Source organism: Polypterus senegalus, chromosome 15 (genome assembly GCF_016835505.1).
Source record: "Polypterus senegalus isolate Bchr_013 chromosome 15, ASM1683550v1, whole genome shotgun sequence".
NCBI classification, from domain to species: domain Eukaryota; kingdom Metazoa; phylum Chordata; class Cladistia; order Polypteriformes; family Polypteridae; genus Polypterus; species Polypterus senegalus.
In genome coordinates, this window is record NC_053168.1 from 80,485,090 (window position 1) to 80,498,888 (window position 13,799).

Genomic DNA, 13,799 nt, shown 5'->3' on the forward strand with positions numbered 1-13,799 from the left:
AAAAACATAATAGTTACAATCAAAGCTGGTTTAGGATTTTATCTTTTTGTCAGCTGAAGTGAAATGCTGGTGTGTGTAAGAGTGTGCCATCCATCAAACTATTGCCCCATCCAGGGTAGGTCCCTGCCTTAGGATTAACCATTGCTAACAAAAAGATCTAAAAAGCAAGCCACTTGTTTTAATAAAATAATGCTGACAGCATATCAATGCACCAGGATGCCTGTGGTTTCATCAATATAAAGCACAGAGAAAAAATTACTAAACAAAATGCCAACACCTGAAGAAAACAAAGATAAAACATAGTAAAAAAATTAGATTTTTCTTGAAAGTTTTAGATGTTGTTAACTGTTGTCTAATGTTGGTCACCATACGAGGTGTGGCAGAAAAGTAATGAGACTGGCAACACTGCAAGCGATCTGGCAACGCTGCGCTGTTGTCCTTGATAGAGCACGTCTATCAGTACCCTCCCATAGCTCAGTGCGAGTTTGAACTCCTTCCGTTAACTACCTGATTTTTGTGACTGCTATTAGCGAAGTTGTGTTTTTGGTTGTGCGTCACACAAAATGGAACAGCGGAATTTGGAGCAACGTTGTGCCATTAAATTTTGTGTTAAGCTTGGAGAATCGGCAAGTGTGACGTTTGAAAAGTTAAAATAGGCCTATGGGGAACATTCTTATCCCGAGCTCAAGTTTTTCAGGGAGGCCTTCAACTTCGAAAACCAATGAAAACATCGAACGTGTGAACACTCTTGTGAGATCAGACCGTCGTTTAACATTAAGAATGTTGAGTGAACAATTAAATTTGAACAGATTTACCATTCATCAAATTTTGACTGAACATTTGCACATGCGAAAGGTCTGTGCCAAAATGGTGCCGATAAACCTCACAATTGAGCAGAAGGACAATCGAAAAAACGCATTCCTGTGGTTCCCCAGCCCCCTTATTCACCTGACCTCAGTCCGTGTGACTTTTTCCTTTTTCCTAAACTGAAAAATGTCCTCAAATGACGTAATTTCGGGACTTTAGAAAACATCCAAAAGAGTGTAACGGACATGCTGAAGACCATACAGACTGAAGACTTCCAGCGCTGTTACCAACAGTGGGAACAACGTCTCCATTGGTGTGTAGCTGCCCAAGGGAACTACTTTGAAGGGGATAACATTGATGTTTGAAAAAAATAAAAACTTTGGTAAATAAAAAATCAGTCTCATTACTTTTCTGCCACACCAAGTATATGTTTATTATATACAGTACTGTATTATCTCTGTTCTCCAAGTAAACATGAGACTAAACATTTTTCTTGTCCATCACTACAAACTATACCAAGTAAATAACATATACAAAAATTATTATTTTTGATTTGAGCATTCCTTTAACATTACATTTTTTAATTTTTGTTAATTTAAATATTGGTGGTTTAAGCTCAAGTCTACTGCATCTTCTTTAGAGGTCCACTTTCAAATTTACCAGAAGCAAAATGGAGCAAATCCTTTGAATTCTATTTACGATTGAATTATCAACATTGGAAGTAACACACTAACATATTGTACCCTCACTTCAAAATTTAAACAGCAGAGTATAAATATCAAAAAAATGAAATAATGAGAAAAATGTACTTTTGAAATGTTTGTAATTTACAAACTACAAAAAGAATCAGGGCTTGGTCCAAGTCAGTATAAAACTTTGTTCCCTTTCTCCAGCTCCAGGAATCATAGTGCAACTGCACTTAGTCTTAGTTTTTATCCACTGCAAATCCACAGCTCTGAGAAACACTGCAACATTACTAAACCTGAAAATTTGTTTTTATACCGCAAATACAGTATGCACTAAGGGCAGATTAGCATGTGATCATCTTCAGCTAATAGTACACTGCAACGGGCCCTTAGTGTTTTACACAATATGTATTATTTAACACTAGAATTACCAAAGCCTACGAAAAAACCATCCTACCTTAAATCCCTTCACATCTCTCCATCAGCGTCTTTTGTCGTGTAAATGTACCGACCAAGACAAGCAACCTACTATGCCATCCCCATACCACCGCAGAATGGGCACAAAGTTCTCCCACTTCCAGCCGTGATTATCTGGGAGTAGAGTGCTGGAATTTTAGAATGGAAATATATGGTTATTTGGAACACATGCATTTCATGAGTGTTCCATTTCTACAATAATCTGTGTGGACACGTTGTTTCATATTTTAGTAATAAATGACAAAATGTAGACATAAACTATATAATGTGTAAAGCCTGAAGTCCAAAGATCAAATAAACACTTTCACAAAAGGTTCAAGGATGATGCAACAGTTTCTGTAGCACAGCGGTAAGAATTGCTGACTTGTAATGAAGAGTCCCCCGGTTAGATCCTGACTGTCTTGTATATTTACCATTTAGAGTAGTGAGCTGCTCTTATTGTTAATATTATACGATAAAAACATAAAATTGATTTGCGTCTGTGTTAAGCAAATAGTTCAATAGTATGCTTTAATTTTAAAAAACGCAAAATCATATTACCATTACACATATACAGTATTACATATATACTGTGAGACATGCCCGAACACCACCAGACAGACACCGCATCTTTATAAAAACCAATCACCACTCCTCCGGGCTTCTCTCTCTCTGTCCTTGGACCGCCTTTCCTCTCTCCACAGGAGCCTTGTCCCACTCCCACTCCCGACTCTAGCTCCCAGACTGTAGGAAGGCGGGCCCTTTTACTCTCACCCGGGTATGCTCCAGGTGCTCCCTCTGACAACACCTCCTGGTCTGCGGAAGTGGCACTCGGAAGCACTCCGGGCGTCCCTGGAGGGATCCTACTCCATCTTCCCATGTGTGGTGGAAGTAAAGCATTCCCGGGCCCTCTGAGATTTGGGGTGCCCCTGGCGATGGCCACGGGCCCCAATAGGCTTGAGCCTCCTTGCTCTTCTCCCATGGTCCTCCTCTGATCCTGGGCGGTTGCCCCCTCGTGGCCCGGAGGATGTACATGCCACCTCCCGGTCCTTCCAGGCATCCCGGATGGGTCACAGCCCCAGCGACTCGCCACAATACATATATTATATGAGATTTGAACTTCTAAAATGGTGGACTGGGGCATTCATCTGAGCTCATTTGACTACCCTAATCCTCAAGTAAAATACATTTTTCCTTTGAAGCAATCTTGTTATAACCTTTCTGAAAATCCTTTCATTGTTATCCTTCATCGCTACCTTCTATCTGAAATAAGAAATATAGGCAACAGAGTGATAATAAAGCATATTATATGCTTTTTTCGGACCTGACATACAGTTTAATAGAAGCAGCACTGGCTAAGGCATGAAGTACGAGCACTTCTCAGTTTCTAAAACTGCATACTGCTAATGTTTGTTCTGTACCAACAGGCTTTTCAAGCTTACTGGATCGCATCATGCATATCCAACACCAAGCTCCCACCAGGTTCCAATCAACTGTCAGTACTGTATATTGTGGTGCTCAAAACTCCAGGGACAACAGCACCTCTCTCCCAACCAGCTGTTTGACAAACTGTCAGGGTATTGCAGCACTTGACACTCCTGCTTCCCGCTCTTTAATTGAATAAGTAAATCCTAAACATACAGTAACCCAGTCACATGGGATGCACAAACCAGTGTGTTTCATTTTGAGGACCCAAGCCCAGATAAATGGGGAGGGTTATGTCAGGAAGGGCATCCGGCATAAAATATTGGCAGATCAACATGCGGAAAACAATACAGATTTCCATACCAGATCGGTCGAGTCCCAGGTTAACAACAACTGCCACCAGTACCGTTAGACAACAGGGTGCTGGCAGAAATTGGGCTACTGTTGGCTGAAGAAGGACAAGAAGAGGGGGAAGATGTGTCTGGAGGAAAGAGGAGGGGAGGAAGGTAAAGAGAGTGGAACTGAGGGTAGGAACTTTTGGCGCTTTTCCACTGCATAGTACGGCACGACACGGTTCAGTTCAGCTCACTTTTGGGGGGTTTTCCACTGGGAACAGTACCTGGTACCAGGTCCTTTTTATACTACCACCTCAGCCGAGGTTCCAAGCGCGCCGAACCGTTACCAAAACGTGACGTGTAAACTGCTGGTCACTGATTGGCCGGAGAAAATCGTCATTACTGCGTCACTGGCTATTCTTTTCTTTATACACGCGGAAGTTTGTGTCCCGTCTCTCCATCGCTGGACGCAGTTTGTTGCATAAGTGGATGAATGTTTCTTCAGACATTCGAAAGTTCTCCAGCCACTGAGTGTTTGTAAAACCGGGAACAATCACATCCCACCACTCTGAAGCACGGTTAAATGTCCAAACAGATGGTCTGTTGCGACTTTTTGCAAAATGTGGAAGATCTGTAATATACAGAATCAGCATTTTAATGTTACACTGGCAGTTAAGTTCATTTTATGCTTTGCAACAGTGATAAAAGTTAGCTAGTGATGTGCTTTTTTTAGATGCTTAGCCTTGCGCGTCGTTGAGCTAAAGTGTTGTCGTTGTCTGCGTGTTGTTGTAAAAGTTCCACGGTGTCACGACAGTAGAGGCGGCGCAACTATAACGACACGTGAATAATCCCGCCCACTCTAAAGCGGTACTAAACTGCAGTCGAAACGCAAACCGAGCCGAACTGAGCCGAACCAAGGTGAGCTGTACTGAATCGTGCTGTGCCGTACTATGCAGTGGACAGCGCCTTTTGAATATTGGCAGTATGACTGGTAAGGGGAGAGAGTTAACCGATATGAGGGAGAGAAAGAAGGTTGATATATAGTGCATGCAAGAGACTAAATGGAAAGGGAGTAAGGCCAGGTGGATCAGAGGTGGATTTAAATTGATCTATCATGGTGTGGATGGGAGGAGAAATGGGGTAGGGGTTATTCTTAAGGAACAGTATGTCAAGAGTGTTTTGGAAGTGAAAAGAGTGTCAGACAGAGTAATGATTATGAAGCTGGAAATTGGAGGTGTGATGTTGAATGTTATTAATGCATATGGCCTGCAAGTTGGGTGTGCGTTGGATGAGAAAGAAGATTTCTGGAGTTGGATCAAGTGATGGACATTGTACCAAAGGGACAGAAAGTGATGACTGGAGTGGATTTCAGTGGACATGTTGGTGAAGGGAACAGAGTAGACGAGGAGGTGATGGGTAGGTATGGTGTCAAGGAGAGGAATGAAGAAGGTCAGATGATAGTGTATTTTGCAAAAAGGATGGGCATGGCTGTGGTGAATACATATTTTAAGAACAGGGAAGAACATTGGGTGATGTACAAGAGTGGAGGAAGATGCACACAGGTAGATTATATCCAATGCAGAAGAGTCAATCTGAAGGAGATTAAAGACTGCAAAGTGGTGGCAGGGGAAAGTGTAGTTAGACAGAATAGGATGGTGATCTGTAGGATGAGGCTGGAGATCAAGAAGAGGAGGAGAGTGAGGGCAGTGCCAAGGATCAAATGGTGGAAGCTGAAAAATGAAGATTGCAAGATTGAGTTTAGGAAGGAGGTAAGACAAGCACTAGGTGGCAGTGAAGAGTTTACCAAACAACTGGGCAATTACAGCAGAAGTAGTAAGGGTGAAATCAAGAAGGGTGCTTGGTGTGACATCTGGACAGAGAAAGGAAAATGAAACCTGGTGGTGGAATGGGGAAGTACAGGGGGGTTTACAGAGGAAGAGGATGGCGAAGAAGAAGTTGGATAGCCAGAGAGTTGCAGAAAGTAGACAAGAGTACAAGGAGATAAAGCGCAAAATGAAGAGAGAGGTGTTGAAGGCTAAAGAAAGGCATATAATGAGTTGTATGAAAAGTTGGACACTAAGGAGGGAGAAAAGGATCTGTACCGAATGGTTAGACAGAGAGACCGAGCTGGGAAAGATGTGCAGCAGGTTAAGGTGATAAAGGATAAAGATGGAAACATACAAGCAAGGAGGGTTTGTTGAGAAGGTGGAAAGAGTACTTAGCGAGTCTGCTGAATGAACAGAACGAGAGAGAGAGAAGGTTGGATGATGTGAAGATAGTGAATCAGGAAATGCAACGGATTAGCTAGGAAGAAGAAATGACAGCTATGAAGAGGATGAAGAATGGAAAGGCCGTTGTTCCAGATGACATACCTGTACAAGTATGAAGGTGTTTAGGAGAGGTGGCAGTGGAGTTTTTAACCAGATTCTTTAATGGATGACAGGGTGCCTTGAGAGGAGTTGTGGTATTGCATGAGGAAGTCGGGACTGGCGGAGAAGTATGCATGAGTTTTACAGGATATGTATGAGGGAAGTGTGACAGTGGTGAGGTCTGCGGTACAAGTGACGGATGAATTCAACATGGAGGTGGGTGGAATGAGTGGAGAAGAGTGTCAGGAGTAATTTGTGACAGACGGTTATCAGCAACAGTGTAAGGGGAGATCTACAGGATGGTAGCGAGACCAGCTTTGTTGTATGGGTTGGAGACGGTGGCACTGGCCAGAAACCAGGAGACAGAGCTGGAGGTAGCAGAGTTAAAGATGTTAAGATTTGCACTGGGTGTGACGAGGATGGACAGGACTAGAAATGGGTACATTAAAGGGTCAGCTCAGGTTGGACAGTTGGGAGACAAAGTCAGTGAAGCGAGATTGTATTGGTTTGGACATGTGCAGAGGAGAGATACTGGATATATTGGGAAAAGGATGTTAAAGATAGAGCTGTCTGGCAAAAGTAAAACAGGAAGGCCTAAGAGAAGGTTTATGGATGTGGTAAGAGAGGACACTCAGGTGATGGGTGTAACAGAGCAAGATGCAGAGGACAGGGAGATATGGAAAAAGATGATCCGCTGTGGCACCCCTTAACAGGAGCAACCGAAATAAGAAGAAGAAATCCTAAATATAGAGTACCAGCACTTAAATTTGCCTACTTCAGGTACTGGCTTCAGCAAAATAAATGATCTGTTGTGGTATCTGATAACTTGGAAGCATATAAGAAGACAAACCAGAGGAGACTCTTCAGGATTGAGTTTCCTGAAAGTATTGTAAACACTAATAAAATACTTTATAGCAAGATCAATTCCTAAGTTTCAAGTATTTCCCAAGGTCCATCACAAATAAAGCAGCATGTTAACTCCATGATCTATGCCCTCCCCAATCTACTCAATAATCTTCACATGTGGTTGTCACAGGAAGCATGTTAACTTAATATCATGTCAGTTTTCTAAAAATTTAGCATACTAAAATTTATATTTAATTAGATGATAACACCTTTATAATGAAATGCAGACATGCAATTGTAGGATTATGTTATATTAACCGGGGTACACAGCGCTGCCCACACAAATTTCAGAACAAAACCAAGCTAATGGTGTTCCTCTGTACAAATGAGTAACCTTTGCACAAATTAGTATGGACAGGTTCAACCGTGTGGATGTTCATTCCAGAGATCACAAGTGGAGCTGCTTCAGATGATGACACTGACCAAATTTTGGAAAGAAACAAAGACAACAGTCTTCTGTGCAAATGGGGAATCTGCACAAAATTTGGCAGAGATAGCTTCAAAGGTATTGATTTGCATACCAGGCAAACACACAGATTATTCAGATTATATATTAGATTACAGAAGATATATACTGTATATATTTATCTATCTAATATATAATATTGGATTATATTAGACACATTTTTTAAACTGTTAATTATTACAAACTAGACATTAAGCCCGTTACAATAAAAGGCGCTAGAACAGTATTGCATAAACATTAGTAGGAACAGTCTATATTAAACGGCAAGGGACCTTGACCTCATTCTGTTTCTTGTCTTAATTTTTTTTTTTTGTCAAAAATATTTTTGCAAGAAGCCTAAAGTAAAATAATAATACAAATAAAATAGAAACGTATATGACAACACAGTTAGTATAATTAATATTGTCTTAGTGTAAAACTTTGTAACAATCTGTAAGACACAATATCTGAAGTAGATATTTAGAAAAAAAATTCTATTTTTTTATCTCATGAAATGTTTCTATAAAATTTAATTACAGACAATATTTTCTGTAAATAAACTGAGTTTTGCAACAGTTTGCCTTGATCAGGACCATCTACAACCTTGACAACAACATCTGGAAAACTTATAACTCTTGATAATGCAACATATAACTGACCGTGTCTGAATACTGGTTCTGGCAAGTAAATGCCAACTTTTTGTAAGGTTTGCTCTTCTGAGTCTTTCTCTTTTAGCGTTTTTCTGACGCTCATTTTGTTTTTCTTCAATTGGTCTATTTGCTCGTATTTTTCTTTGTCTTTCAGCCTTTCTTTTGTTGATGTTTACTTGTTGAGCTGACCGTTCTTCCAGGAGATGTTGCTTATATAGGATTTGATTGTTTGTGTTTTTTTTTGGGTGGCATGTTAGTAGATATGTCCGTAATATTTTTTTGTTTTATTACTTTATTTTACTCTGTAGCACTTTGAGTTCATTCATATAAAGTGCAGTATAAATAAAATATATTATTATAATTAATATTTTCTCTTACAGTAATACTGGCTTGTATGTGGCTGTAATATGCGTCAGTGTATTGTGTGCCTTTAATTTTCTCTTGCAGTAATACTGGTTTATATTTCCGCAAAATGCCTGTAATTTTCTCTGACAGTAATACTGGCTTTGATGTTCGTAATATGACTTTAATTTTCTGTCACAACAGTGGGCAATCAGCAGAGTGTCCCAAGCAACTGATGTAATGTGTGGCGTGCAGTTGATAATTGTGACTGTGTCGTCTCCCCAGCAAGTACTGTGCAGTTTCCCAGCAAGTATTTTAATCTGTGCTGGCGTGTAGCTGATAATTGTATGTATGGCGTCTCTAAAAGCAACGGATTTTATGTGCGCGGCGGCGACTACCTAATCAGCACTCTCCCCAGCAATAATGTAATTTATTTGCTTATCATGCGCTGCCGCGGCTAGGCCATTCACTGTGTGCCCAGCTTCCAGTGTGTGTGCTTTATTTGCTAATCATGCGCTGCCGTGGCTAGGCCATTCACTGCTGTGACCCCGCACATACACACTTCACCAGAAGACACACACACACGGACACCTGGACGCACACAGGGCTTTTATTAAAGAGGGTGATGCATAAGATGATAGATGTTCTTTTAAAGTATTGTACAACCTGTATTCAAACATGAAAGCTAGATTTACTTTGACAGAGACGTTTTCTGTGGTAATGGAAGAAGCAAGAAAAAACTGAAAAGAAATTCATGAAGTGTGGGTTTGAATGTTTGGCCAGTGACAGTACAACTTTAAGGAAGACAACCTACTACAACCTAGCTGTGTGACTTTGACAACCACTGACCTAGCCATTCACTTTAACATTATATAAGTTAAATAGTTGGATTGTGACTGATATCCATTTATCCATACAGTCATTTCAAGCCTAGTGACACCTGCTGTAAAAGTTGTCTTCATTGAATGTACAGGTGGTCAGCAGTGACTTTTTAGAGTTATTGTGGCAAGTTATATTCATCTGGGCCAATTCCATAGTGTGTCAGAAGGCAGGAAATGATGATTTTCGTGGTGGACTGCTGCTGGGTTATAGTCTGTATCCCTTCATGTGTACCTATTGACTCCTTTAACGAACACTCAGATGATGGCTAAAGAACAATATGATGCAGCACATCAGTAAACCCACAGCGTGGTGGAATGCAATATAGGTATATGAAATATATATCTATGAAAGATGTGTGTAGACCAGGCTCGTGTGGTCATCGCAACTACCATTTTTACTGTACATAAATGTTTTGTTTTGTTCATTGGTTGTGATGTGCAAGCTTTTTTTATTTGCTAGCTCTTCTTGAGAAGAATGTGTTTTTTTTCAGAGTAGGTCCATTTCTCTTGCATTCATCTTAAAAACAATAGATGTTGGATTTTTTTGCTTATTGATGCACTTTGTCTTAATTGATTATTAAATTTATGCCATATTACTTTTCAGGAACTTATTTCATCAGTAGGAAAAAATGGCACTATAACTGTATAATGCAGTTCTTTTCACATTTTAATCAGCATAATGCATTTTGTTAAACAATATCATAAATATTTGTAAACATTTTGAATAAGAGAAGTTTTGAAAAAAAAACATAGAAAAGCAGTATGCACTTTACATACAATCTTCATTGCTCAAAGTTTCAGATCCTTGAGTTTATGACAATAGGACATGCTGCTGTGTCTTTTTTGTAGTGTAGTGACCAGAACTGTAAACCATATTGCAGATATGATATTACTAGTGCACTACTAAGTCTCAGCATAATTTTCCTTAATATATATCCAGCACTTTTATAGCATAACCTAATGTTTTATAATTTTGCTTTTTAATTGCTTCTACACTCTGCCTAGGTGATGACTCTACTACTAGTAGACGATCATTGATTCTTGCAGTGAGAAACTGTTAACTTTTATTAGTCTTATTGTCTTCATCATCCATGTGTTAAGAAACTATGTCATTTCAAAGATTCCTTTATAGTTGAGGAAGCATTCAGATCATTGTATGGTGCAAGTATACATTTTATAAAGTGGGGCACTGGTGTTTCCTTTCAGTCTACAGCAAATTAGCTTAATGGATGCTGTTCTGTGATTCACTAGAACAGTGTAGCAGTTGTCACATTTATGTTTTTTCAGTAGAAGCTTTTCGCTCTTTTGGACAGTTTATTCAGATAACCAAGAAAGCTTCACTGTACCACAGATCTCCCTGCTGCTATCAATGTAAGACACACTGAGAATCTTGCAACTGTAATTTTCATTCCTTTAGAAGATGTTGTCCTATCATGCTGACATTAAGAACATAACAGTTTGGACCCTTTTACACATTCATATTTCTTTTGTCAGCACTTTTCTGCAACTACACTTGTTACAATTATATTTTCCAGCACAGTATGGCCTTAAAGTTTTTACTTTTATAGTGTACTACTTCAATCATAAGCGACCCTTAAATGATACTTACTTTTTATTTAGCTTTAACTGTCTGTGTGAGGGGGGAAGGGAAAAAATAGAAGGGAAAGATTTAAAGGTAGAGACTTTGTCATAGCAGATGTACAGTACTGACCATCTTCATCAAAATCTTCATGTGAAAGTGATTTTTTTCCCCAATTTGTTTACATTTACCTGCCATTTGATCAAGATTGAATACAAACATACATACAAGTTGATTTGGCTGTAAATAAGCCTAGGAAGTTGCAAATAAACCTAGCACTAATCCTATGTTTTTTTATCCAAAAAAATTCTGATTGTTATGAGGTATTTATCATTTAAGATTAAGTGTATATAATGAGTGTAATAACTTATGGGGCCTTCTATATAATAAGTGATGAGCTGCTTTTTATCTTTTCAAGCATTCTAAGAGTGTCAGACTTCATTGATAGTGTTTTGTCTTGTTAGGGTCCTAGAGAGATCCTGTTCTTCCCTTTATTATGTAGACCTTAGCAGAATGCCCCCCAAATTTCACACTTTTGTCACCCTGTCGGAATTGATTGACTATAGTTCAATCACCCCAACCACCTCTTTTGCACTTGTATCTCTAGGTAATTAGACAGAGTAAAAGTACAGACAGGAGAAAGTTATACTTCTATTTATGTATTATAGATAATGAATTTATCTGTATCTAGTAACATTCAAAGCAAATAGAATATAGAATTAGAAACATATATATATAGTGCTAGACATTTAGCTTCAGGAGGCACATAAACTTGTAGTTACACTTGATTCTTTCTGGTCAACTCATTTCATTTCAAGTCATCATCTGAATAGAACCAAGCAGCCCATGGGAAAATGGTCGCTGAGACAGTGGTCTTCTCAAGATGGAAAATGGCAAGGAGAGAGACAGAGACAGAGACTCCTTTAGTTTTCTGTCACACATCATGGACCAATGGAGTACTGTGGTACAGAGTGACCATCCTGATTCAGTGACCAATCATAATAATAATAATAATAATAATAATAATAATAATAATAATAATAATTCTTTGCATTTATAAAGTGCTTTTCTCACTACTCAAAGTTCTCAGCAATTGCAGGTTAAGGGCCTTGCTCAAGGGCCCAAAAGAGCAGAGTCCCTATTGGCATTTGTGGGATTCGAACCAGCAACCATAAACAGCCAAAACTCAAAATAATCAGACTCCTTACTTCATATCAGTTCTTGTTTCAGCATGACCCTATTCCATCTCCAGTTGATGAGGCTTGGTAATTTCCCAGCCACATATGTTCCCCAAGGCTAGCTAGCCATCCTCCATCCTCTTCCGCTTATCCGAGATAGGATCGCGGGGGCAGCAGCTTGAGCAGGGATGCCCAGACTTCCCTCTCCCCGGCCACTTCTTTTACCTCTTCCAGGGGAATCCTGAGGCGTTCCCAGGCCAGCCGGGAGACATAGTCCCTCCAGCGTGTCCTGGGTCTTCCCCGGGGCCTCCTACCGGTTGGACGTGCCTGGAACAACTTGCCAGGGAGGCGTCTAGGAGGCATCCTGATCAGATGCCCGAGCCACCTCATCTGACTCCTCTCGATGCGGAGGAGCAGTGGCTCTACTCTGAGCCCCTCCCGGATGACTGAGCTTCTCACCCTATCTTTAAGGGAAAGCCCAGACACCCTGCGGAGGAAACTCATTTCAACCGCTTGTATTAGCGATCTCGTTCTTTCGGTCACTACCCATAGCTCATGACCATAGGTGAGGGTAGGAACATAGATCGACTGGTAAATTGAGAGCTTTGCCTTACGGCTCAGCTCCTTTTTCACCACGACAGACCGATGCAGAGCCTGCATCACTGCGGACGCCGCACCGATCCCCCTGTCGGTCTCACGCTCCATTCTTCCCTCACTCATGAACAAGACCCCGAGATACTTGAACTCCGACCACTTGGGGCAGGATCTATCTCTCAACACTGAGAGGGAACTCCACCCTTTTCCGGCTGAGGACCCTGGTCTCGGATTTGGAGATGCTGATTCCCATCCCAGCCACTTCACACTCTTCTGCGAACCGATTCAGAGAGAGCTGAAGATCACGGCCTGATGAAGCAAACAGGACAACATCATCTGCAAAAAGCAGTGACCAAATCCTGAGTCCACCAAACCGGACCCCCTCAGCACCCTGGCTGCACCTAGAAATTCTGTCCATAAAAGTTATGTGTCACCCAAGGTAAACTGGTCCTAGGTGAGGGATGAGACAAAGAGCGGCTAGCTAGCGCGTTTCTTATCCGTTTACTTATCCGTTCCTGGGGGGATATCTCATAGAATGTTCTTGTGCCTTCTGTATGAACAGCTGGGGTAAACCCTGCTTCCCAGCAGTGCATTAGAAAGCTAATGGATTTCTGGAAAAGGCAGACACCATGAAACTCACTTCAACATGAAGCAACCCCTTCTGTTTTAATCAGGAAGCTGAAAGTTGCATCACTTTTTTTTTTTTTTACCATTTGCCGATCTACTTATTACTAACTAGCTGTGTAAGCCCATGCTGTAAAAAGTCCAGGCTCCTAGAAAACATGGATTCTGGCACTTCAATCAATCAATCGCATCAGTTGTGCATTAGCGGCTAAGCAAGGTTCTCTTTCTTGGCGGTTAAATTTTGCCAATGTGCGCGCCTCTGCTGTCTATTAATAGCTAAGCGAGTTTTTCTCTTTTCTCGGTGGTTTCACTTTGGCAACCAAGTCGATTTCTTTGAGCTTCATTCTGTAGCCTTGCACTTTCGGGGCGGACAGACAGACACATACACTTCCACATGTAGACGTTTATATATAAGATATGTTACTTCAAAGGTTTCGAAAAATTCTCTCTGTCGTTTTTATTTGCTATTAAAGGTACATTTTGTAATGTTATTCAGGGAGTAGTTATTTTTTCATTAGAAAT

General features: G+C 40.5%; 1 protein-coding gene across 2 annotated transcripts in view; it reads right to left on the reverse strand.

Annotated features, from left to right (window-relative positions):
• si:dkey-256h2.1 (uncharacterized protein LOC337520 homolog) overlaps nucleotides 1-13,799 on the reverse strand; it is a 354,044-nt gene that overhangs the window by 285,932 nt on the left and 54,313 nt on the right. The gene's annotated exons all lie outside the window — the stretch shown is intronic.